Raw genomic sequence first — 26,150 nt, forward strand, 5'->3', positions numbered from 1 at the left:
TTCCGCTTTCTTTGCTCCAGCAAGGGATAAAATATTTTCGGTAACCCCAGGGGGATACACTTTTTTCTGTTGCGATATGTCCGGTAAATCGACAGATATTTTATTTTGCCACTGGTGAGATGATTCTGATACACATAAGTTCAACATTTCAAGCAAAGAGAGAACTTCAGGAAAGCTGACGGGTCGAAGCTTTCCCAGCCGGGCTCAGCCTGTTTTTTATTTGAATTTCTATTGATCCTTTTTCCTTTTAAAGGGATGAATAATATATTTAGAACAAGTTATTATTTTTTAAATCGGTTAACAAATGGCTATGTTGTAGTAGTTTAAGTCTGAAAAAAACCCCACAAAAATATTGAACAAAACAAATAAACATTATATTTTAAGGACGGTTAATTCTGAGTGGTACCCTAAAATTTGTTTGCCTGAAGTCTCCTGAGAAATTCGGAAAACCAACCTGAAAAGACGAATCATTGTACACCATGATAATTTGAGCTCTCACACATCGATTTAAACTTGCGACTTTTTGACCGGACAAAACATGAACGTGGCACCCAATGACTGTTTTATTCCGCACATCAAGGGAAAATTGGTTCTCAACGATTTTCGGCGCCAGAAGCTGCTGTTGAATCGTTCAAAAACCATGTTTTAGAGGTGTCTCATATGGAGTGGGAAAAGTGCTTCAACAATTGGTTTGAGTGCATGCACACAGAAAAAAAGCCTCTCTAACATATGTCCCAAACATATTTTGCAGCAAATATATATTTGTTTGCAAGCAGTCCCAAACATAACATATGTTTGGGTCCTGCAAACAAATATATGTTTGGGTGCAAACAAATTATATGTTGGGTGCAAAAAATTATATGTTTTGGTGCAAGCAAATTATATGTTTGGATGCAAACAAATTATATGTTTGGGTGCAAACAAATACAAACCCAAAAGCCACAAAAAAAAAAAAAAAACAAACACATGCACCAGTGGGCGCTTTCTGAGATCAAGGGAACGTAAATGTCAATGTGAAACACATTCAAATGTATGCTCACTTGCTCTCAGCACATTTATAAATGGTGGTGTTTTATTGAAACGCATAGAAAAAGAAGCAAAAGCACAACAGACACATAGGTACATAAAAAATTCCAAAGAAAGACAAAACAGACTTTAATAAAAGAAAAAACTGCATGAAATAATTTATAAAAAGTCGCACTCTTAAAAAGAAAAAATTATATAGAAACATCGTTGAACGCTTCCCCTTAGTTGTGCAATGAAACACATTTTCATCAAACTCCAAATCATCAGCGGGAAATCGGCATCTGGAACCAAATGATTATATAATAATAATATAATAAATAGGTAATATAATAAATAGGTACTGTTTAGGGGTGGGGTAGGTTATTTTTAATTTTAGTTTGCAATAATTTTTACCCCTTTTGTTCCTTTTGTTTATTAAAAGACTTTCTGTTTTTTATTTTCTATAACAAAATTTTATTTATTAGAAATTCATGTTGTTTTGTTTCGCTTAAAAATGTATTTAGTTTTATTCAAAATTAGTTCTTTATTTTACTTCGTGCTTTCAGTTTTAGTTTAATTTTAATTTCCATTTCACTTGTGCGTTTTATTGTTTCAGTTTCCCTTATTGTTGATATCTGCTTCTTGTTTGCTCGTTTGTTCTTATTGCTCTGCTTTTAATAAGGTCTATGCGATGTGTTGATCGATTGAATGTTTGGTAGACAACCAAAAACTTCACGGCAATAAAGACTGCATTAGAAGTAATTTAACATTATTTGCAATAACAAATAACTTCGCTGAACATATGCTTGTGGCCTTGAAGAAGTCAAATTATGAATATGGGTCATTCCGTTTTGCATTTGGAAATGCCAAAGATAAACCAAATAATAATGTGATACAGTATTAATGTAAAGAGAATTGGTTTCGTACCATTTTCTTTCCTCTTCGCTTGCTACGTTGGTTAACAACAACAAAGCACAAAACACACGTGTTTTACGAATACACATCACAAAACTTCTGCGTCTCCTACTACACCATGCACACAGCTCTTTGTTATAAACCGGCATTCCGGAGCCGCGGGAGCCCTGTTGTTATTCTCTTTGGCAAACATCCTGTCTCCACTCATGAAAAATATGTTCTAACATAAAAAAATATGTTGGTTTCCAAACATATAAAATTGAGATATTTGCAAATGTTGCAAACATATATTGTTTGGACCCAAACAAATTATGCTTGGATCCAAACATATATTTGTTTGCAATCCGTCCCAAACAAATATTTGTTTGGATCCAAACATATTTCTAATATATTTTTCTGCGTGTGGAGAATACTTTAGAAAACAATTAAACTATTTGTGATGATAAATATTGACGTTTTCATTATTAGGCCAGAAACTTTTCGAGTAGTCCCCGTAAGGACTTACTTGCTATATTTGAATCATAATAGTTCTGAAAGATAACAACCAAAATATGTACTCTCAATGCAGAATTGTATTATTTTATTTAGCTTTTCATTAAAGTTAGAATAAATAATTAAAAATACTTTTCAAAGTTTATTACATTCTAATATTTACAAGCTTCTTCAAATAGAATATTATTTGCAAACTGCAATACTTTATCATTGACTTTAATCATTTATCATTCTGACACAAATGTATAAGACCTACTTTGGAGACGACATACATATAAACATTTATGAATGTATCTTGTCTTTAGCCTTTCCTTTGTAATTGTCTCTTAATACATTGTCTTCTTTATGGGAGTTGACAATAAACTTGTTAAGTTGCACAATTCACATTATAAATTTAAACCGAATGAAATCTGTTCTCCACTAATACTTAATTGTGATGGCATGTCATAGATAGAGACATACAGACGGAAAGACTGACAAGTCAAGAATAATGCTCTCGAAGTGTGTGTATTCATATTTATTGATAATGGGTTTTTCTGTCCGTCTGTCTGCCGGTCGGTTGCTTGGCTGGTTGCTTGAGTGGCTGGTTCTTGGCGCAGCAATACAATGTCTATTCATAAATTTCTAATAAATTCCATTAGAAATAATTAAGCCTGAAAAGATCCAAGTCATGAATAGTCTTTTGTGCAATTTGGTTTTAAGACTTTGAAGATGATAATAAAAGCTTCTTAAGCTATGACATAATGACAGCCACATAATTAACCCATACACCCAACGATGGGCTGGCTGTGCTAAAAAGCTGAAATACATTTTTGTTCCTGGGGAAATTCACAAAGGAATAGAACTGATGAAGAAATCACAATTATTAATTCGAATTACCTATTACGAAGTAATGTAAACAATTTATTTGTTGTAGTGGTAGGTGTTATAGGGTGCTTCAGAGGCAGGTGACACCACGAGGAAATCAGTAGCCACTTGAGATGAAAGTGGAATCAAGATAAGTCCTGGACATTGCATGTTAAAGCCGATTAGGACCGTTGCTTGACAACTTTTATCTCCTACTTCACTCTGGTGATGCACAAATACGACTATGGCATTTTATAGGAGTACATTTATCAAGCAAGTGCAGCCTCGTATAATGGATGTTGTCTGCTTTTATTTTAGTAACTTTCATATGACACAAAGTGGTCAATGAGTTTTGTTACTTGATCGGAAGATGTCTGAATCAAGTACTGCTAACTGCCATGTTTGTGTCAGCCTCATTACAGTGTCGAATGTTTTCGATATTTATTTTTATTTTCGATAGTTATTTTATTTATTATGATATAATTAAAAAAAAAAAAAAAACATAATATTGAAAAATTTACATAATATATATTTTCCTTTATTTTTTTCAGGTATGTGATTATTGAAAACATTAACACATGTTACGATTGATTGTAAGTACATACATATATCTGAAAAGTCAAAATTTATTTTGACAACTGATTAAAAAATATCAGTGGATATTCTATTCGATAAATTGTTCAAATCTAAAAACCGCCAAATTCGATTGGAGTTCGTTTAGGAACACGAAAAAAGTATTTTGAGTTTTGGAAGATTGTATTTTTTTTGCCGATGAAAGCAAATTTAACGTGTTTGGGTCGGATGAACCAAGTAAGGTATGGCACGGTGCGCCTTAAGGGGTTATGGCCACTTATTGAGCACGAACAATTACATTTTTCATACATTTTTTACAAGAAATTTAACTAATTTTTACAGAAGATTTTGTTTTCATCTGATAGATCACACCTTGAGCTACTTTCGGATTTTTTTTTTGTTGAAAAATATTGCACAGTGGTTTTACTAAAGCAGTTTGCGGTGCCCACTGTAGCTCGAAAACGAATAAGCCGATCAGCATATGTTTTTGTGGGATCATTAAGAACCTAATAATCTTGTACTTAAGCGAAGCGGAATTAAAACAAGTAAAAAAGTATCAGTCGACTTTGCCGAAAGAAATATACCCTTAGCCTGTGCAAATTGAAACACTTTTTTCACAAAAGACTTATGTATTTAGGGGGTTTCAAGTATTTTGGTCTCGTATGAACCGACAAAAATGTTGATTAGGATTAAAGTTCAAAAACCATGGGGTGCCATAGGGGGTTTTTACACCCTTCGGGCTGTTTTCTCAAGAAGTATGGACTTGCCCCTGAAACAACTTTTACCATCGTAATTGAGGCAGCAAATGTAAGTTGCTTCAACAAAAATCAAAGTGATTCAATAGCAGGTCTTAAAGTGAACTTATCCAAAATTTTGTGTGGGAGGTACGGGATGGAGTGGACAAATATAGTCCATATTCGAACCTGATCTATATCTGGTAGATATTATGAGAATGTGTAAAGTCTGAACCAAATCGGTCACTCCCATCAAGAGTTATCGTGCCCACAATTTTTCCGAATATTTTTGAACTTTTGTGGGGTAGGTACCTGAAGGAGTGGACCGATATGGCTTATCTACGAACTTAAACTAAGTTTGGAAACAATATTACGAAGGCCAAATTTTGGCCGGAACCGGCATTTCCGTTCGAGAATTATCTTGCACTTCCACCCATAAACATGGTGTCATATGGTTTGTTTTTCAACTTTCAGGATATTTTTCGGGAAGTATGGACTTGCCCATGACGAAACTGTACCTTCGTATAGGGGACAGTGAATACAAGATGGTACAACAAAAACCAAGGCGATTCGAGAGCAGGTCCTAAACTGAACTTTTCCGAAATATTGTGTGGGAGGTACTAGAAGGAGTTTACCGATTGAGTCCATATTGGAACCTCATCTAAGTCTGGTAGAAATTTCATAATGTGCAAAGTAGGGACGAAATCGGTTACTCCCTTCAAGAGTTACCGTACGCACAAATTTTCCGAACATTTTCAAACTTCTGTGGGGGAGGTACCCGAAGGAGTGGACCGATATAATCCATCTTTGAACTTGAACTAAGTTTGGACAAAACATTACGAAAGCCAAATTTTGGACCGAATCGGCAGATCCGTTCGAGAGTTATCTTGCGCTCCAACCACTACACACGGTGTCATATGGTTTTTTGTAATTTTCAGGCTATTTTCTCAGGAAGTATGGACTTGCCCCTAATGAAACTTACAGCGTCGTATAGAGGACAGCGAATACAACTTGCGTAAACAATCAAAGCGATTCGAGACCAGGTCCTAAACTGAACTTTTCCGAAATTTTGTGTGTGAGGTACCCGAAGGAGTGGACCGATTGAGTCCATATTGGAACCTAATATAAGTTTGGTAGAAATTACACGATGTGCAAAGTATGGACCAAATCGGTTATGCCCTACAAGAGTTATCGTGCGCACAAGTTTTGCGACAATTTTTGAACATTTGTGGGAGAGGTACCTGAAGGAGTGGACCTATATGGCCCATATGACCGAATCGATTGATCCGTTCGAGAGTTATCGTGCGCACCAGCCAGCCAGACCGACAGACAGACGGACGGACATTGCTAGATCTACTCAAAATTGTCTGAAACGGATATCGTACAAACATACTTGGGGTCTAAAACCATTATTTCGATGAGGCACATTTTTGGTCGTATCAAAGTGTAAATACCCTCTTTAGCCTAAAGGCTGAGGGTATAAATATCAATTTTTATAAAAATTGTGAACTGTCAAAGACAACACTTCGATTTTGACTAAAATATGAGTCAATAAAATATATTCGATTTTGTAAAATTTGTAAGTGGCCATAACCCCTTAACTAACTTTAAATGAAAGGTGCTTACTCCTGGGAAGTTTTTGCGGATTCAGAAACAGCAATGTTCATAGATGAGAAAAATTCAAAAATTAGAAAAAATCGATGGAGGGATATTTAAATAAATCGCGGTCAAAGTTCACATTTTTAGGGGTTGTTTTAGGCTTTCAATATTATGCTTGGAAACGGCAAGTCCTATCGAAATGGGAATAAAGAAAATATTGTGGAGCATTTTCACTGCTACAACATTTTTTTCAGTTCCATTTCGATAGAACTTGCGATTTCCAAGCAAAGTCCCGAAAGCCTAAAAAACTCTAAAAATATGAACATTGACCACGTTTTATTTAACAAGTAAGAAAGTATTAGTCAGCTGTGCTGACGAAAAAATACCCTCAGCCACTGAAAAAAATAAGTCGAACACAATAATTATTCCGTATATAAAATATATTGATTTTGTATCACGAGTTTGCTTTAAAATATGTATGTACCGTAATATGGGGCTATATCAAATCATTGACATATCAGGAAAAATGTCTAAAATTGTCTTTTTCATTTCAAAAAAATCAAAAAAAAAAAAATGTTGATACTACATCAATGATTTTTGGTACATAGATTAAGAAAAAAATAAGCATTCCAAATCTGTTTTCGTTACTAACTTTGATCGTTGCGCGCAAAAGATATGACTGTTTTAATTATAATAATTAGAACAAATTCTAAAAAAACGCGGCTTAATATTTTTAGCTGTTATATCTTATTATCGTGAACTGAATTCGTAACCTTTGCGATGATGCAAAAAAATAATCGCAAAGTCTCAATGGATTCGCGAAAAATCAAATTTGTTAAATAATTTCACGTATTTACAAACATATTTTTGAAACAATAGCGCTCATTCTTACGAAAAATATATAAAAAAAATTATAACAGCATCCAGACATTTTGAGGAGTAAAATGAAACCTAAGTTGTGAAGGTTGGAGCTATAGTATTCAAGTTATTTGTAAAAATACGAAGAAAATATTACGAAAAAAATAAAATCATATTATTCTAATTTTATTTTTTTATGGTTTTCTAGGAAAAGTTGGAGAAAAAATGTTTGAGTTCTTCGGCATTTTCGTCAAAATTTCACGCAATAATGATAATATTTCATTGTAACAAATTTTTCGCTTATAGTTTTCCTATTGGATAATATTATTAGAACCTTATATTAAATCACAAGGAATTCCAATGGTGGCATAACGTTGAAATAATGTTATATTGAATATTACAACATTTGAGATGCGTATAAACCGCGCAATTATGAAAATGACATGATGCGCATCCGATTTTCCAACACAGCGAATCAATCCCTCTTATTTGATGTACAGTTTGTCAAATTCTATTTGGCGACCACGATGTAGCATCTGCTGCATATTAGGGTGCAAAACACAGTAAAATGGTCATAATTTCCGCGAAGTTCATTTACATTTTATGCGCATCCGATTTCAATAATCACCATTAAAAAATACATCATTCTATGCCGTTTCAATGCGATCCATCAAGAACCGTGGATGTAGCATCCCACTCAAGTTTTAGAAAAAAATTATTATATCTCTGGATTTACTAGAGTTTTTAAATATCTGTTTTCGCGCAGTTTAAACACGCGTATCGATCTATTTGTTTAAGTAGAACTGACACACCCAAAACGCGTTTTATTATGCGATATTTTAAAAAAAAAAATTGTTGCAAATTTTCCAAATTTGAGGGGTATCATATCCGCCGATCTATTGGGTGGATTTTTACGCGTCGTGGCTTGTTAGATTCAGAACGCAAAAAAAACTAAATTTACGCGGGTTTCCACGGAAATCGATTGACGTTCGTAAATTTTAAAACAAAAAAATAGGTTTTTGAGAAAAATTTACGCACAAAAATTTTGTGTTTGGGCGCAGATTACTGTGATCCTGTGAGGGCTACAACCTCATGTTATACATTAAAAAATGCGATATCGCGAGTACTATAATCAAATAATAAGCTTTTAGGGAAATCCAGCTGCGCGTCCCGATTAGAGCAAAAATTCAAAAAACCCAATTTTTCTGGTTTCAAAATGTCAGCATCCGTTTGAGGTAGATACAGTGGATATATTAAAAAATCATACATTAGAAACTTCAACTCTGAATTGTACTCTTTAACTTCTCCTTTGAGCATTAAGCTCTACATTGTGTTGTAAAACCACTAATTGGAAAATAACATAATGAAACTCGTTTTTTTCAACGATTTTTTCCGATTTTTATACACTCAGCCTTTAGGCTAAGGAGGGTATATACACTTTGATACGATGAAAATGTGCCTCATCGAAATAAAGGTTTTAGACCCCAAGTATGTTTGGACGAAATGTGTTTCAGACAATTTGGAGTCGATCTAGCCATGTCCGTCCGTCTGTCTGTCCGTCTGTCTGTCCTGCTGGCTGGAGCGCACGATAACTCTCGAACGGATGAACCGATTCGGTTCAAATTTTGGCTTTCGTAATATTTTGCCCAAACTTAGTTTAAGTTCGAAGATGAGCTACATCGGTCCACTCCTTCCGGTACCTCCCCCACAAAAGTATGAAAATGTTCGGAAAGTTTGTGCGCACGATAACTCTTGAAGGGATTAACCGATTTGGTTCATACTTTGTATAGTGTAAACTTTATACCAGAGTAATATGAGGTTCCAATATGGTCTCAATAGGTCCACTCCTTCGGGTACCTCCCACACAAAATTTCGGAAAAATTCAGTTTAGGGCCATCTCTCGAATCGCTTTGATTTTTGTTTTAACAACATGTATTCACTGCCCTCCATACGACGGTACAAGTTTCATCAGGGGCAAGTCCATACTTCCTGAGAAAATAGCATGAAAGTTGCAAAAACCCCCTTTGACACCGTGTAAGGTGGTTGGAGCGCACGAAAACTCTCGAACGGATCTGCCGATTCGGTCCAAAATATGGTCTTAGTAATATTTTGTCCAAACATAGTTTAAATTTGAAGATAAGCCATATCGGTCCACTCCTTCAGGTACCTCCCCCACAAAAGTTCAAAAATGTTCGGAAAAATTGATCAGGTTCAAATATGGACTATATTTGTCCACTCTATCCGGTACCTCCCACACAAAATTTCGGATAAGTTCACTTTAAGACCTGATATCGAATCACTTTGATTTTTTTTATTTTTGCCTTATTAAGGCAAAGGCCATTTATAGTGATATTTAATTAATTCTTTTTCGAGTTGAGCTGTTAGGCCTTTAGAGATACATACCGAAGCAACTTGCATTCGCTGCCTCATTTACGATAGTAAAAGGGGCAAGTCCATACTGCTTGAGCAAACAGCCCGAAGAGTGTAAAAACCCCCTGTGGCACCATATGTTGCGGCTGGAGATCCACTTCCATAACGGTCAATGTCGATCCATTCCTTTTAGTATCTCCTCCGCAAAACTTTTGATCTTTAATCCTAATCAACATTTTTGTCTGTTCAAACGCCCAAATTTTTTAAAACCCCCTAAATACATACGTATTTTGGGAAAAAATTGTTTCAATATACACAGGCTGAGGGTATATCTCTGTCAGCAAAGCCGACTGATACTTTTTTACTTGTTTTACATTAGTACGACCACAGCTTCCGCTCAATTTATTATTTTAAGAAACCCCTCGGTGAATCGGGCTAAAACAGTTTATTTTACCGAAATGCGGTCAAAAGTTATGGTACAGTAAAACTGATCGCGAGTTACAATACCCCATACCTCAGTTTCAACATAAGTTAATTTTCTACAAAAAGCTTGATATACCAAACTTTTTTAGTAACCAAACTTCTTCATAAAGGATTCGAAAAATTAAATTACGTTAAATACTTTATCCGAATAGTGTGTGGGAGGTACCCGAAGGGGTGGACTGATATAATCCATATTCCAACCTGACACATGACTGGATAAAATAATATGATGTGCAAAGTCTGCACCAATCAGAAACTTCCTGCAAGAATTATTTTGCGGGTTTGCCATTTTGGTTGGTGCCGTCAGGGTTTCTTGGAACATTAAGGCCAATATCTTAGGAAGTATGGACTTGCGCAAGAAAAAAAAATGTACCGTCGTAAAGAGAGCCGCAAGTACAAACTAATAAAAGAAATTTCAAAACGATCCGAGAGGTGCTCTTAAGCTTCACTTTATTCGAATTTTGTGTGGATGGGACCCGAATAAGTGAATCGATATAGTCCATATTCCATCCTGATACATGACTGTATGAAATAATAAGATGTGCAAAGTCTGCAACAATTAGAAACTCCTGCGAGAATTATCTTGCGGATTTGCCATTTTGGTTGGTGCCGTCAGGGTTTTTTGGAGCTTTTAGGTCAGTATCTCAGAAAGTATGGACTTTCGCAAGTACAACGTAATGAAAGAAATTTCAAAACGATTCGACAGGTGCTCTTAAACTTCACTTAATCCGAATTTTGTGTGGGAAGTACCCGAAGGAGTGGACCGATATAGTCCCTATTCGAACCCGATCTGTATCTGGAAGAAATAATACGATGTGGAAAGTTTGGGTGACGTAGGGGATGGAAGATACCAAGGAACGGTCCTGACCGGTTTTAACATGGCAAAGCCCAGGATTTATCTTGGTCCCTCTTTCATCTCAAGTGGACACTGACCTCCCCGTGGTGTCACCTGGGGAACTGCCTTTAACACCCGTTAAAGGTAGTGAGCTAACATGTGCCGCGCGTTCACCCATAAGAACGTTAAAAACTTGGGTTTGGGCGTAGGGTTAGTAACCCTCCCCTAGAAAAAACAGCCTACTATGAAAAAACGAAAGAAAAGAAAAACAAACCCCTCTAAAGTTGACGAACCCCGCAAACGTTTTAAGGACCATGATCTGCGAATCTGCACCTGGAATGTTCGCACTCTTTATAGAGAAGGTGCAGTCTTCGCATTGGCAGACGTACTTGGAAAGTACAAAACCGATATTACTGCCATACAGGAAATACGATGGACTGGGAAAGATGTCACAACAACACCTAAAGGTGACGCACTGTATTATAGCTGCCATGACACAAAGCATGAGTTTGGTTGCGGTTTTGTAGTTGGTCGGAGGTTAAAACATCTGGTCTCCAGCTTCACTCCAGTGAATGAAAGACTTGCTACAATTCGATTTAAAGCAAAATTCTTCAACATCAGCTTTATCTGCGCTCATGCCCCAACCGAAGACAAGGACGAACAGACCAAAGATATATTCTACGAGAGCTTAGAAGAAACATATGACCGTTGTCCTGCCCATGACATTAAAATTGTTCTAGGCGATTTTAATGCCAAAATTGGAAAGGAGAATATCTTTGGACAAACAGTTGGGAAATTCAGTCTACATAGTGAAACATCAGACAATGGAATGAGGCTGATAGACTTCGCAGCGGCAAAAAACATGGTAGTTAGCAGTACCAGATTTAAGCATCTCGATATTCATAAGGGCACTTGGCTGTCTCCAGACCAAAGAACAATAAATCAAATTGATCACGTTGTGATAGATGGAAGACATTCATCGAGCGTGTTGGATGTACGATCGTTCCGAGGAGCAAACATAGATTCGGACCATTACCTCGTTGCAGCAAAGGTACGTACCCGTCTAAACGTTGCAAATAAAGCACGGACAGACACAACACGAAAGTTGGACATCGCCAAGCTGCAAACACAACAGATAGCCACAGCATATTCCACTCAACTGACCCAATTGCTTAATGATAGCGCTTCTCGTCCCGATAACATATCAGCACAATGGCAAAATATTGCCCACTCCATGCAAACAGCCGCAAAATCAGTACTTGGATACCAGAGACCTCCACCAAAGAATCCGTGGTATGACCAGGAGTGCCGTGCTGCTACCGAAGAAAAAAATGCGGCATATAGGACTACTTTACAATCAGTAGCAACGCGTAGCGCACGAGAGAGGTATCGGGAGAAAAGGAGAGAGGAGAAACGTCTTTTCCGCAGGAAAAAGAGAGAAATGGAAAAGAGGGAGTGTGAACAAATGGAGATGTACAGGAGACAGAACGAAGTCCGAAAATTCTACCAAAGAGTGAAGCATCAAACTGATGGCTTTGGTACAGGAATATCGTCCTGTAGAGATCAACAAGGTAATTTGGTAACTGATACAGATAGTGTGCTCAGGATATGGAAAGAACATTTTTCCAAACTGTTGGTATCCGATAGCAGTGAAGACGGCGAAGATACCACAGATCCAATCCCAGATGATGGTATTGAATGTATACCGCCCAGCCAAGATGAGGTAAGGACAGCAATAAACCGGCTGAAGAATAATAAGGCGGCAGGAGCAGATGGCCTACCAGCCGAGCTGTTCAAAACCGGAGGCGACACGCTGATAAGGTGTATGCATCAGCTAGTTAGCACCATCTGGCAGGAAGAACGCGTACCCGACGATTGGAACGTGAGCATCCTATGTCCAGTCCACAAGAAGGGTGATAAGACTGTGTGCTCCAATTATAGGGGCATAAGTCTGCTCCCTATTGCATATAAGATAGTATCTGGCATATTGTGTGAGAGACTAAAGCCTATGGTCAATGAAATTATTGGACCCTATCAGTGCGGCTTTAGACCTGGCAAATCCACCATTGACCAGATATTTACCTTGAGACAAATCCTGGAAAAGACCCAAGAAATGCAGATCGACACCTTCCATCTTTTCGTCGATTATAAAGCAGCATTCGACAGCCCTATACGTTCAAAGGTGTTCCAAGCCATGTCTGATTTTGGTATTCCTGCAAAGCTCATTCGACTTTGTAGAATGACATTAACTGAGACGAGATCCTCAGTTAAAATTGGAAAGAACCTCTCCGAAGAGTTTACTACCAAAAGAGGTTTCAGACAAGGAGACGGCCTGTCGTGTGATCTATTCAACATCCTGCTGGAAAAGGTCATACGAGACGCGAAGGTCAAAAGAAATGGAACGATATACACGAACAGCCACATGTTACTGGCTTATGCCGACGACATTGACATCATGGGTCGATCGGTAAAGGAAGTAACTGACACCTTTGCAAAAGTCGAAAGAGAATCTGCTAAAGTTGGTCTGGCAGTAAACGGCGTAAAAACCAAGTTGATGGTATCGACGCGTAATATGTCCATAAACACCGCACCATCTGTGAATGTTGGTACCTATAATTTTGAGGTAGTAAAGGACTTCGTCTACCTCGGCACCGCCATAAACACAACAAATAACATCAGTTGTGAAATACGAAGAAGAATAGTGTTGGCTAACAGATGCTACTTTGGGCTGAGTAAGCAGTTTAGGAATAAAGCCACCTCTCGTCAAACAAAAATAACACTGTACAAAACACTGATACTACCCGTGCTAATGTATGGTTCCGAAGCATGGGTACTTGCTCAAGCAGATAAGGCAGTGCTTTGTGTGTTTGAGAGAAAAATTCTTCGAAAGATCTACGGGCCAATCTGTGTTGACGGCGAATATCGGCGTCGTATGAACATCGAGCTGTATCAACTATACAATGACATCAATATAGTTGAACGAATCGAGATACAACGATTGCGGTGGCTAGGCCATGTTATAAGAATGAGTGATGATGAACCCGCTAAAAAGGCGTATAAATACGGGCCGCATGGAGGTTCTCGCAGATCTGGAAGGCCAAAGCTTCGTTGGAGCGAACAAGTGAAACGAGATATCACAAAGCTACATATCCCAGATTGGGAAAATACAGCAGCAAACAGAGAGGATTGGAGATTTGTTCTTAGTTCGGCTTATGGAACAAATGTTCTGTAAAAGGCCAGCTAAGTAAGTAAGTAAGTAAGGAAAGTTTGGATCAAATCGATTGGTACCTTCGAGAGTTATCGTTCACATCATTTTACAGAAAATTTTTGAACTTTTGTGGGGGAGGTACCGGAAGAAGTGGACTGATATGATGACCCATCTTCGAACTTAAACTAAGTATGGACAAAATGTTACGAAAACCCTATTCTGAAACGAATCTGTTGATCTGCTCGAGAGTTATCGTACGCACAGACGGACATGCCTATATCGATTCCAAATTGCATGTAACGAATTTCGTCCAAACATACTTGGGGTCTAAAACCGTCATTTCGATGAGGCACTAGCCTAAAGGCTGAGGGTATAAAAAGGGCTCCGGCGATTTTTTCTTGATTTTGGATTTGTCTCATCTACGAACATTGCTGTTTCAGCATCCGCAAAAATTTCCCAGGTGTAAGCGGTTTTCATTAAAATTTTGGTAATGTGCCATACCTTACTTGGTCCATCCGACCCAAACAGGTTAAATTTGCTTTCATCGGCAAAAATACACTGTTTTATAAGGATGCGATACAATCTCTGCATTGTCCCAGTTTGAACTTCTATATCTCAAAAATGGTAAAACCTACGAAAATATCATAAAGTTCAATTTTGTAGAGAATTTTCACCTTTACAACACTTTAATTCCGTTTCGATAAGACTTGTGGTTTCCAAGCAAAATCGCGAAAACGTAAACAAACCCCAAAAATGTGAACTTCACATACGACATTGGACCCTAAACACACAATTTCAAACGTAAAGCACGGAGTAGGATCTGGTATGGTATGGGGTTGTATGACTGCTTCCGGTGTAGGAAATCTTGTCTTTATCGAAGGAATTATAGATAAGTTGTGTTATTTAAACATTCTGAAGAATTATTTGAAATGTAGGGCTGAAAATGGGATTGGTGACAACATTTCAATTTTATCAAGATAATGAACCCAAACACAAATCACAAATTGTTCGAGAATTGATGCTACACAACTGTCCAAAAGTGATTCAAACACCTGCCCAATCCCCTGAATTGAATCCTATAGACAAATAGAATGGGGAAAATTCATATTTCGTGCATCGAAACTGATATCATACCAAGTATCAAACGCCTAAGGAACCCTTTATGTTTAATAAGCCTTTAGTGTGGGCACTTTTCACTGTGAGGTGTAGAAATCAATGTTGTATAACATTTTTGTTAATTGAATTTACCTGAATATTACTAATTTTATTTTATTAATTTTAAGTTATGACACTAATGTAAACAAATTAATTATTAACAATCACATTTTTAATGAAGGAAACTCAAGTGGATACTTTTGATTGTGACTCACTGTATAAAAGTTATGTGCTCTAATAGGCCGAGAGTAAGTACAGTCTGTCGCAAAAATTAGTATACACCGTTGAAACCAAAATGTATTAGGGATAAATATCACTATAACTTATTGAAAACAACAAACAATTAGTTTTATTTGATAGACAAGAAGGTTGTCTTGCGTAATAACAATTAAAAGTGTGCAATATTTGCATACATTAGCAAATGTACGGTTCGAATCCCAAAAAGACCAAAATTTATGTCGCAATAATTAGTATACAACGGAGAATCCTCGTGGAACTGTGTAAAAAATTCTTGATATTTTTGAACAAAATGAAACTAAATCAGTACTTAAGATCATAAAGAGTATATTAATTGGTTTTAATGGAAGTTATAGTACTTATAGTGACAAGTCCAACGTACACTAGATAGTAAAATCCACAAAAATTGGTCATCTACAAATACAACAACTGCAGCGGCAAAATTCCGAGTTTTATTTCCTGTTTATGAATTCTAAAGCCATAAAATGCTCAGAGAAGCTCTAAAGTTTCAATTTGGGGTGATCTTGATCGAGTTTCGACTTGTCCTGTTTGAAAAAACGGAAATTTCTTGAAGGAAATCCATACTTTTGAGGCCATTGTCCTTTTGAAACATGTAATAATCCTTACACATAAGGACTTTCTTTTTGAGTCAATTTTCTCACAAATGTTGCCCCTTTTCATATTCCCACCAAAAGTAAATAGTAGGAGAATCTCAAGGTCCGTTGTAAGCCCTACAGTTATACTGTCCTACCGGCCTTTCAGCAGTATCGGACATGCTTCTCGTATCCCTAGTGTATAATTTACTACTAATGTCTAATGAACTACTTCTAACTGATCCATTTAGTTGTATTTTGGTCCTAAGTGAAGCGAACACAGCTTTTCAGAACGTTTTTGCACAATCCATGCGTTATAACAGCAAAGAAAGCTCTGTATTAAAATTTTAAATTAGCTATCATATCCTTCTGTGGTGGTGGAGTATCACTGTAGAGCTTACACCAGAACTTGAGGTTCTCCTACTATTTATTTTTGGTGGGAATGTGAAAAGGGACATAATTTGTGAGAAAATTAACTGAAAAGTAAAGTCCTTTTGAGTAAGGATTAAGGATTATTACATGTTTCAAAAGGACAACGGCCTCAAACGTATGGGTTTCCTTCAAGAAATTCCCGTTTCTTCAAAAGGGACAAGTCGAAACTCGATCAAGATCACCCCATATTGAAACTTTAGAGCCTTTCTGAGCATTTCATGGCTTTAAAATTCATAAACAAGACATAACATCCGGAATTTTGTCGCTACAGTTGTTATATTTGTAGATGACCAATTTTTGTGGATTTTACGATCCAGTGTACGTTGGACTTGTTACTATAAGTACTATAACTGCCATTAAAACCAATTAACATGCTCTTTATGATCTTAGGTACAGATTTAGTTTCATTTTGTTCAAAAATATCAAGAATTTTTTACACAGTTCCAGCAGGATTCTCCGTTGTATACTAACTTTTGCGACATTAATTTTGGTCTTTTTGGGATTCGATCCGTACATTTGCTAATGTATGCAAATATTGCGCACTTTTAATTGTTATTACGCAAGACAACCTTCTTGTCTATCAAATAAAACTAATTGTTTGTTGTTTTCAATAAGTTATAGTGATATTTATCCCTAATACATTTTGGTTTCAACGGTGTATACTAACTTTTGCGACAGACTGTATATACAAACTATGTACTTGAGTAGAAAGCTATTTCGATAGTAGCCGAATGTGGTGACATAGATATTATTCTGTTTTTCTGTTAACGTTGAATTGTTTTGTTTAAACTTTTATTTATGATCGAAAATTGAAATAAAATATTGTCTGTATCTATCAGAGAGTTCAATAAAATTAATTTGTTCCATCCAACCGAGTAATAAGGTCCGCATCACTTTAACTTGCTATGCGTTACATGATGTATGGTTCCCTGGTGATAACGAATTGAAATATTCAGAATGCATAAAATTTATATTAACTTTTGCATATTACTTTGTGTGTCTGTATGAGTGAGTGTGTGTGTTTGAGTGTACCCAGCAAACCAAATATCTGATGTCCGACACGTCTGAACAATTTCGGAAGCAAAATCGTTCAAATTTCGATCCGATTTCTAAACGATTTCTCGGAGGAGAAATAGTTCAGATTTTGTATCGATTTCGTTACGATATCGAAGCGAATGTCGGAATTAAATTTCCCTTCCGAATTTCCCAAGAATTTCCTTCTGCGGAATTCGTACCGAACTCGATCGGGTTTTGCTCCGACATTTCGTTCCGAAATTATTTCAACCACTTCGTTAAGATATCGTTACGATTTCGGATCCGATATCGGACATAGCGCCAGAATTTTGTTCTGATTTCGGTACGATTGGTTTCCTGGGATTTGACCGAATGCCATTCAATAATTATTTCTCTGACACATAAATCATTTAAAGAACATTAATGACGACAATGCGAATACAAAAGGACTGCTGCAACAATCAACTGCCCATCCGTCCTCTGTCCGGTCAATCTATGAAAGGTAATTTTAATTCCAATATTTAATTTTAGTTCACAACAATAAATCAATACAGGTATTTTGTTGGCATTATAATTTTAATGAATTCTTTTAGAAATTACATGCATCAAATAATTGCTGCATTTGCATTGAAAATTTGTAAATTTGAAATGAGGCGAATTATTCTACAATTATAGAGAAAAGCTATTTTTACAATTGAACAAATAATAGGTTTATTAACACAGTGGAACATCGAAAAGGCAATGCACAGGCTGTTTTGTACGAATACCGAGGTTTTCATTTATTTGAATTTTTTTCTATTAGGAGGGTCATTTTTAACATTAATTTTTATTAATGACTGATGATTTTTTGCAAGTGAAAAAGGAAAGCCGAAAATTTGAACTCACCCAATAACCAATAGGTGGCCAGTTTCGTCGTTGGTAGCGGCTCATCAGATATATCGGCTGTGGTGTGGATTCTCTGTCATCGAACTTTTCTTCTTTCAAATGCAATTTGTTTTTACAGTAATGGATATTTGTCCATTCTATCTCTATGGCTCGATTTAACGGAGTTTACCTGTGTAGGAAACCGCTTTAAAGAAACAACAGTTTGTTGCGAATTATTTGGACTTTCCTGTATCAGAGTACGAATTGTGGGAACTCGTATATGAGTATTTATACCCTTCACCACACTGTGGTAAGGGGTATTATGTGTTTGTGCATTTGTATGTAACACACTGAAAGAAAAAGCTACGTAATATGAATGAAATCCTACGTTGTATCAATGAAATTTGTTATTGATTTTGAGCCAACGTAGAGCTTCATTGAATAAGTGAAAAAAGTTTCATTGAGCATTGAAGTAAAATTAACGAAATTGTTCATTAATACAATGAAACTCCTTCATTTATGCAATGAAAGTTTTTCATTGACACAATGAAACTTTTCCGTTAATGCAATGAAACCTTTTCATTAATGCAATGAAACTCCTTCATTGATGCAATGAAACTTTTTCATTAATGCTATGAAATACTTTCATTGTTGTAATGACACATTTTCATTTATGCAATAAAGCCTTAAGTCGGTTCAAAATCAATGTCAAATTTCATTGATAAAACGTAGGATTTCATTCATGTTATGAAGTCATTTCATACTCACGCAATAAACAAAAATGAAGTCAATGCTAAATATGTTTATTTCATTTTTTGCAATTAGTTTTGACCATTAATACAACAAGTCATATTTAATACCTCAGGTATTAAGCACATTAATGATAATATTGGGCGTTGTCATATGTAAGTAAAATTGAAACAATAAACAAATTGCTAACAAATTGACTGGTTTTCTAAACAATAACTTACCTCCAACTTTTGCCGCTGAGTCATCCCTTGTTTACGTCCACGATGTTAGGATACAGCATTTTTTTCTTAAGGGAGTAGTGCTTTATTTGCCACGGACAGTCTCCGTAATTCTACTGATCATTGGATTTTCTACTTTTTGTCTCCATTGCAACTATAAATGAAAATTAAAAAAAGTAAATAAAAAAACACATAAAAATAATTTACCCAATATTTGAATTTTCATTTCACATTATTAAACACTTTATACTTTCAGCAAAGTTAATTATCCTTTGTTGTCATCTGTAAGCAAAATTGAAAACCATAAAACAATTTTTAGTAATTTATCCGGTTTTCTTTCTAAACATTAACTTACCTTTAACTTTCGCCGTTGGACAGAAAACTGTACAACAATACAACATTTTCTTTTTCTATGTGAAATAGACACTCATCTTTAGATTTTCTTTTGAATGCTTCCATTACAAGGAAAATATAAATGAAAATTCACTTAAAAGAACAACTGAACACCTAAAAAATAATATTTACATTTTCTTTTCATGTTAAACACATCACAGTTTTTAAAGTTGAAAACACCAGACGTAAAATAACTTTTTTTTCATCCACACTTGACTGTGGTTTAGTGCAAACTAAAACAATGTTCTTGAACATCTTTTGATGTAGCTAAAAAAGCGGTGGTTGTTTTGCCAACACGTGTTTTTTCTGCTTGTTAAATACTCACACACAACCACAAATGGAATTCAATGAACGACAATACAATCAATAACAAAGAACTGAGAAGAGCATTCTTTTTAATGTGTATGAATATTTACATATGTATACCAACGCCAATCGGCGACAGTAGCGACCCTGTCGGACTTTTTTAACCAGTTGATAAAATGATTGATAATAGATCGATAATTTTTAAACTGACTAAAAACTGGCTGAAAAGTTATCTAGAGATGAACACTTTGAACAGAAAAAAAATTCGGCAATTGTCCATGTCTAGATAACTTTTCGACCAATAAAAAGTTAGTCGAAAAGTTATCTAGAGATTAACCACTCTGAAAATAGAAACATGTACCTTCTGCACAGTATTTGTGCTTGTCGAAAAAATAAGGCACAAATGTATAAATAATTCACACTTGCTTTTTCTTAATATTCTTCGTATAAATGCAGCATCCAATTATAGAATACAGTGTTGATGGACTGAACATATTCGTACATATTACTCATATTATTCTGGAATTAAAAAGGTACGCAAAGGAAATATACAAATTTGCCTCTTCTTCTCTAACAAAAAAGAGAGAGATAAAGGGAGGGAGGGAGAGAATATGAAAAGTCAAAAATAAAAAACACACAGAAACAAAAATTGTTTTTTTTTCACATTATGTTTTAAACCGACTAAAATAGGCAAAAAGAAGTTAGTTTATTATCAGTCGAAAAGTTATCTGGCGTTGGACAATAATGACTACTCAGGCGCTCATCGCCTTGTAAAATTAGTCAGTTGGCATAAGGCAAAATGATCGATAAAATGCCACTTATGTTTAAAAAAAGCTAGCTTTATGTGAGCTTTAAATCGGCCACAGTCCCTACAGGGGAATTTTTGTACAGTTGATGACGTTTCTGCTAGTTTTAGCAACTATGTATGTAGCCAATATATAAATGTGTTCTTTTTATGATTATCAAAAATTTAATTTGTTTAATAAAGACAAAATGGTTAGAAGACAAATTTTATAACTTAACAGATTTGCAAAGAATACAAAACGCAAAAAGGAATTTCAAAAATGTTTCATTTATTTAATGAAACTCTTTCATTTATCTAATGAAACTCTTTCATTTATTTAATGAAACTGTGTCATTCATTTTTAAAGCAAACCAAACACACCGAATATATGCATTTTTCGCCATTTTTTTTAAAGATGTTTGCGTACTAGTGTTTTTAGCCCATTCTATTTAGTTTGAATTCAAGAAATACATATTTTTCTTAAATTTATAGAAATTAAAAGGTTCAATGCATCATTTATTGAAATCCGTTTAGTTCATACAATGAAACCAAAAATCATTGAATTTTAAATAACGTAAAGTTTCATTGCATGAATGAAACATTTCATTATATTAATGGAACGTTTCATAGAATCTATGAAAAATAATCAATGAAATCCGTTAATTGATACAACGAAGCATTTTTCTTTCAGTGCATGCATAAGGAAAAGCGATAGACCCATAGTTCCTTCTAGAGATATGTATAGAATCACTTTCTGAGTCGATTTATGCATGTCCGTCTGTCTGTCAGTTCGCAACGAACAGGTCGCATTTATTGTCCGATTCAGCTGAAAACTGGGGAATATAATTTTTTTAGCAATAGGAAGAACACTATTGCTTTTGGTGAAAATCGTTTCAGATTTGGATATAGCTCCCATATATATTTTCGGTCGATTTTACGTATTTGCTGCACCAAAACGATATGTACGAGTATGTCCGATTTCGATGAAAATTGGAATGAGTGACTGAATTCGGCCTAGAAATGGATATGAAAAATTTTATCGGAATCGGTTCAGATTTGGATATAGCTCAAATATAAATTTTCGGCCGATTTCACATATTTAATGCACCAAACACCCCATATCTGTCCAATTTTGATGAATTTTTGAATGTGTGATGGAGTTTGGTGTAGATATAAGTGAATATCGAAATCGATTCAGATTTAGATAAAGCTCCCATATATATTTTACATATTCACAGTGGTGTAGGATATCAAATAGTCGGCCCCGCCAGACTTTGATCCTTTTTTTGTTCGATGCTGGCCCCCCATAGATACCAAAGCGTTCAAAATTCAAGGAGACGAAAAACTGCACACTTCAATGTGAGCCTTGACCAAGCATTAAATTGAAAGTAGTTTATTGGAATAAAATACCAACCAACGCAATATTTTGGAAAGTACGGGATTATTGAATAATAAATAGATAACGAACCGAGAACAGCCTTTAAACTTTAGTAAGTGCAAAATTTTCATCTTTTGTGGGCGAAACGGGTAGAATTGTGTACCGATGTAGACCATTGTGGAACCTGAGTTGGTTTGCAAAAATATTTGTATATGTAAATTTTTGGGCAATTGTCTACTTTCTCCGAAAACTCACAACTCACTTTGGTTGGTGGTCTCTGATGACAAGTATGTACAAATAAATGACTTGCAGGAATATTCAACCAAGAGCAATTAACTCAACAATTATGTTTGTGTTCGTGTATTTATCCACCTTGGGAGCGGCAATATATCCCGGAATGTCTGCTCCAAGCACTTTCGATCCATGCCGGAATAAAGAAGAACCCGGCCCATGGATCTGTTCCGTTTGCCAGATCCGTAAACAGACCACTCGACTTCATAACATCTGACCGAAGTACTTATCAGTACCATGGACAAGGTGACTATCAAGGGTGTAGTGAATTTACCAATCACCACTTCAGAGAGCTGCCGGTACATCATCGCAGCCGCAGCCGTTCGCCACATACCTGCTGGTCGAATTCCCGAAATCAGAGCAAAATTTCCTAACAGAGGCGAAGGGACCAGAAAGTGGGCGTTATGAGCTTCGTCGTACGAATTCTGAACACCCATGAATTAGGGAACTTTTTCTCGAAGTCAACCCGAAGCAATGCAACATTGGTACATCATTAAGTAAATTTTGGACAACGGTTAAATACTTTCGAATGCGGGAAAGAAGAATGATAGAACGGCTATTATTTTCATGACGGCGTGACATATCTGAAGAGGTGCGTGTCTTTTTTTAACCGGCAATTAATAGAGCATCCCGAGAGTGATAGGACGAATAGGAATATGCTACACCGTATAAGAGCCCTCCCTGTCGAGGAGGTACCACCACAATATACAAAGATTCTAGATGCACCATTCCTCCCCACGATGAGAAGGGATTTTCTAGTTGCACAACAGCATTACATGCTATAGCCACACATCAGTCGAGGACTGAAACAGAACATACCATGCCATTGATTAGTTAGAGTGGCTATCGAAGGCCTTCGATACGGTCAAGCTGTCATGTTTGAAACGTTGGATTATCAACTATATGTGTGGACGCCAGTCGTTTGTGGAAGTCAGGAATAAGAAGCCTGAGACACGTAAAGTGAAGCAGGAACTGGAACTGTTTCACCTCTATCTTTCTGAAACTCCACACCCTCCAGACGGCATAGGCATATTATCTGTATGGGGATGATTGTACGATCTTGACGTCATGTCCTTTCATCGATGACAAATGTGATAGGTAAAATGTCGACTTAGTGGAGTTCTTCCATCTGAGGAATATGAAAGTTTTTAAATTCCGACCACAAACTATCTCAAGATACTAGGTGTTACGTTTGACAGCATGTTTAAGCCTTCCGCGCAAGTCACAGCTATTTGCTACGGGATCATAAGTAGGAAAAGGGTTCTGAAGTCGCTGGCCGGCAGCACTTGGAGTGCTGACAAAGGCCAGGCTGTGGTAAGCTATGCGGCGTCAGCATGTTATGCAAATGTTAGCGCCACGCAGTGAAGAATATGTAAACCTCCAAGAATACCGCCCTGAGGACTGCAACAGGGTTTATATTCATAAGGAGACAAAGATTTTCTAGGAAATGGGTCTCCCATCCAGGCACATTAGGGTGATCTTCATGATCTTGAGAGAGGTTCAAAGGTACAAGCGAGAAGATCCAGATTAACGAGCTCATCAGACAGGCCTGAATAGTATTCATACTGAAACCTGGAAGAATAGTGTTCTGATGTAGACCATTGCCGAACATATTTTTTTATTTCAAAACCTCGATTTTATTTTAGATCGTTCACTATCTCAATTTCGTAGTTTCCAAGTTCTACTGTATGTACGAGTCTTCTGTTTGCCCAAGTTTATTCCGATATCTAGCTTTCGTCTTGAGTACATTATTTCCAACGTACACTCGGTGCAAACTTATCCTTAACAGGGTAGTAATGCTATCGGATAAATGTTTAATTTCCATAAACATTTTTTGTAGCATAAAAATTTCCTCGTTAACAACATTTTGTATAATTTCAATTTCAATACATATTTAAAAGTTTATCATTTAAATCGTTTCATGACAATCTGTCTATCCGACATCAATATCAGGAAAATATATTTATATAATGAGACATTATGTCAAGCACTTTTCAAGTGTTGCCTTCTTTCACATGACGTTGCCATCGTTAGCATTTGTTTTTACCAATCATCTGCCGGCATCGCATCATCGCATACAAATATTTATGAAACATTTTCCATAAATGGGCGGAAATATGTTGGCAAATAACCTTTAATGGGAATTTTCATTAAAATGTCAATGAAGTAGCATTTTGACACATTAAATGTCAATTAATGGGCACGCCAAACAACCATCCAACCAACCAACCACTCTCTATGACTGCTGGGCGAGCATAGAAGCCAATCTCCATTGATTTTAAATAAAGTGTGCTGGGATTTGGTTCCTCATCAATGCAATGAAGTGTCGTCGTCGTCATAAGCGTCTATTAAAGTGTCGCCAATACATTAAAACATGTCAACTCATATGCTTACAAAAATTCTATAGATGCTTTATCAATATGACTGTAAAGCATAGTACACACGGTCCAGCAAAACTGACAGTCAACGTAATTTTACGGCAATTTTCTGGCAAATACAAAATTTTTGTTAGCTAAAAATGATTGAAATACAACATTTAAGGTATAATTTAGTGATTAGGAAAGTAATTATTCAGCTAGACTTTGATATTAACAAAATAGACCTCGATGACTGTCAGTTTTGTTGGACCGTGTGTACTATGCTTAAGTGTGTGTATGTGTGCCATCATTGTTTCCTTACAATGGGGTTATTTCATTAGACAGCGGTACTTAAAAACAATGATTCCCATCCCACTATTTTGGGGTTGCAATCTGCAAACGACACTAAACACGACTCTCGAATCAATGATAGGAGCAGAACTGCTGTAGCACAACAACAACAATAAACGCCATAAATGTCGTTACCACTTGTGGTAGTCCAACTAAGTGGTGATTGCAACTGGGCAAATATGGTCATGGAATAACGAACGACATCTATTGCTTGTTGTCGTCACAGTTAGTCTCGCAGTCCCATTTAATTTCTTTCCTTCCCAACCACTGGTTAGTGGTGTGACGCCATCTCTCGAGATCATGTATGCTGGAGCACAAGAACATTATTATGGTGCTAAATTTGAGTGGTGGATGTGTATGCGTGTATTTTAGGTTTGTTTGGTCATATGTGTGCTCATATGTATATACATCCATACATATGTTTATGTGGAAAGTATGGCTAGTCCTTTGGGGCATTGTTGAGTTGTTGTTTGTTTTGCTTTGATGTGTGACCAAAGAACTGAGGGAATTTTCTGGAGGGGTAAAAATAAATTTAAAGGAACATAAAACGTTCCACCGTAGTGCAGTGGTAGCATAACTGCCTTGAACACAAAAAATCTTGGGTTCAGGACTCCGGCGAGGTAACATCACATATCCGGAGGTGGTTAAAGCTCTCAGAAAACCGTTGGTTACACTTTCGAGAGTATTTCAGACATGTAAAACATCGCTATAAATATTACCTAACTAGGTCGGACACACTATTCAGTCTGGGCTATAAGAAGTGGCTAATGTAAAGGGAACTTTATTTGGAAACTTGGTGTGACATTTCCCCTTTTTAATGTGGAATCACATATCAGTTTCGATTGGGTATTCCTGTTGCGGGTGAAACGAACATCAGCAGATGAAGCTTGTCTCATATTATATACATATAAAAATGCGAGTCATTGAATCTCCATAAATATCTAACGACACTTTCTTCTATAAGAAGGTTAAAACGAATGAAAAGACAAATAAAACCCCTAATGTTGACGACTCCTGCAAATGTTTGAACGACCATATTTTGCGAATCTGAACCTGGAATGTCCTGACTGAGCTGATGTATTGGCAAAAAGGGAACCAAAAGGGGATAA

The 26,150-nt window shown here is 36.3% G+C and overlaps 1 protein-coding gene across 4 annotated transcripts in view; it reads left to right on the forward strand.

The window, feature by feature from the left end:
• sfl (N-deacetylase and N-sulfotransferase sfl) overlaps positions 1-26,150 on the forward strand; it is a 376,849-nt gene that overhangs the window by 145,177 nt on the left and 205,522 nt on the right. Inside the window, exon 1 of one of the 4 annotated variants that reach the window (XM_073986439.1) lies at positions 3,810-3,851. The exons of the other annotated variants lie outside the window; for them this stretch is intronic. The gene's annotated coding sequence lies outside the window, so the exon portion shown is untranslated. Of the gene's footprint in view, positions 1-3,809; positions 3,852-26,150 lie in introns of those variants that run through there. 4 annotated transcript variants of the gene reach the window in all.

This window comes from Musca autumnalis, unplaced genomic scaffold, assembly GCF_047663935.1.
Source record: "Musca autumnalis isolate F117 unplaced genomic scaffold, ASM4766393v1 scaffold_4, whole genome shotgun sequence".
Taxonomy (NCBI): Eukaryota; Metazoa; Arthropoda; class Insecta; order Diptera; family Muscidae; genus Musca; species Musca autumnalis.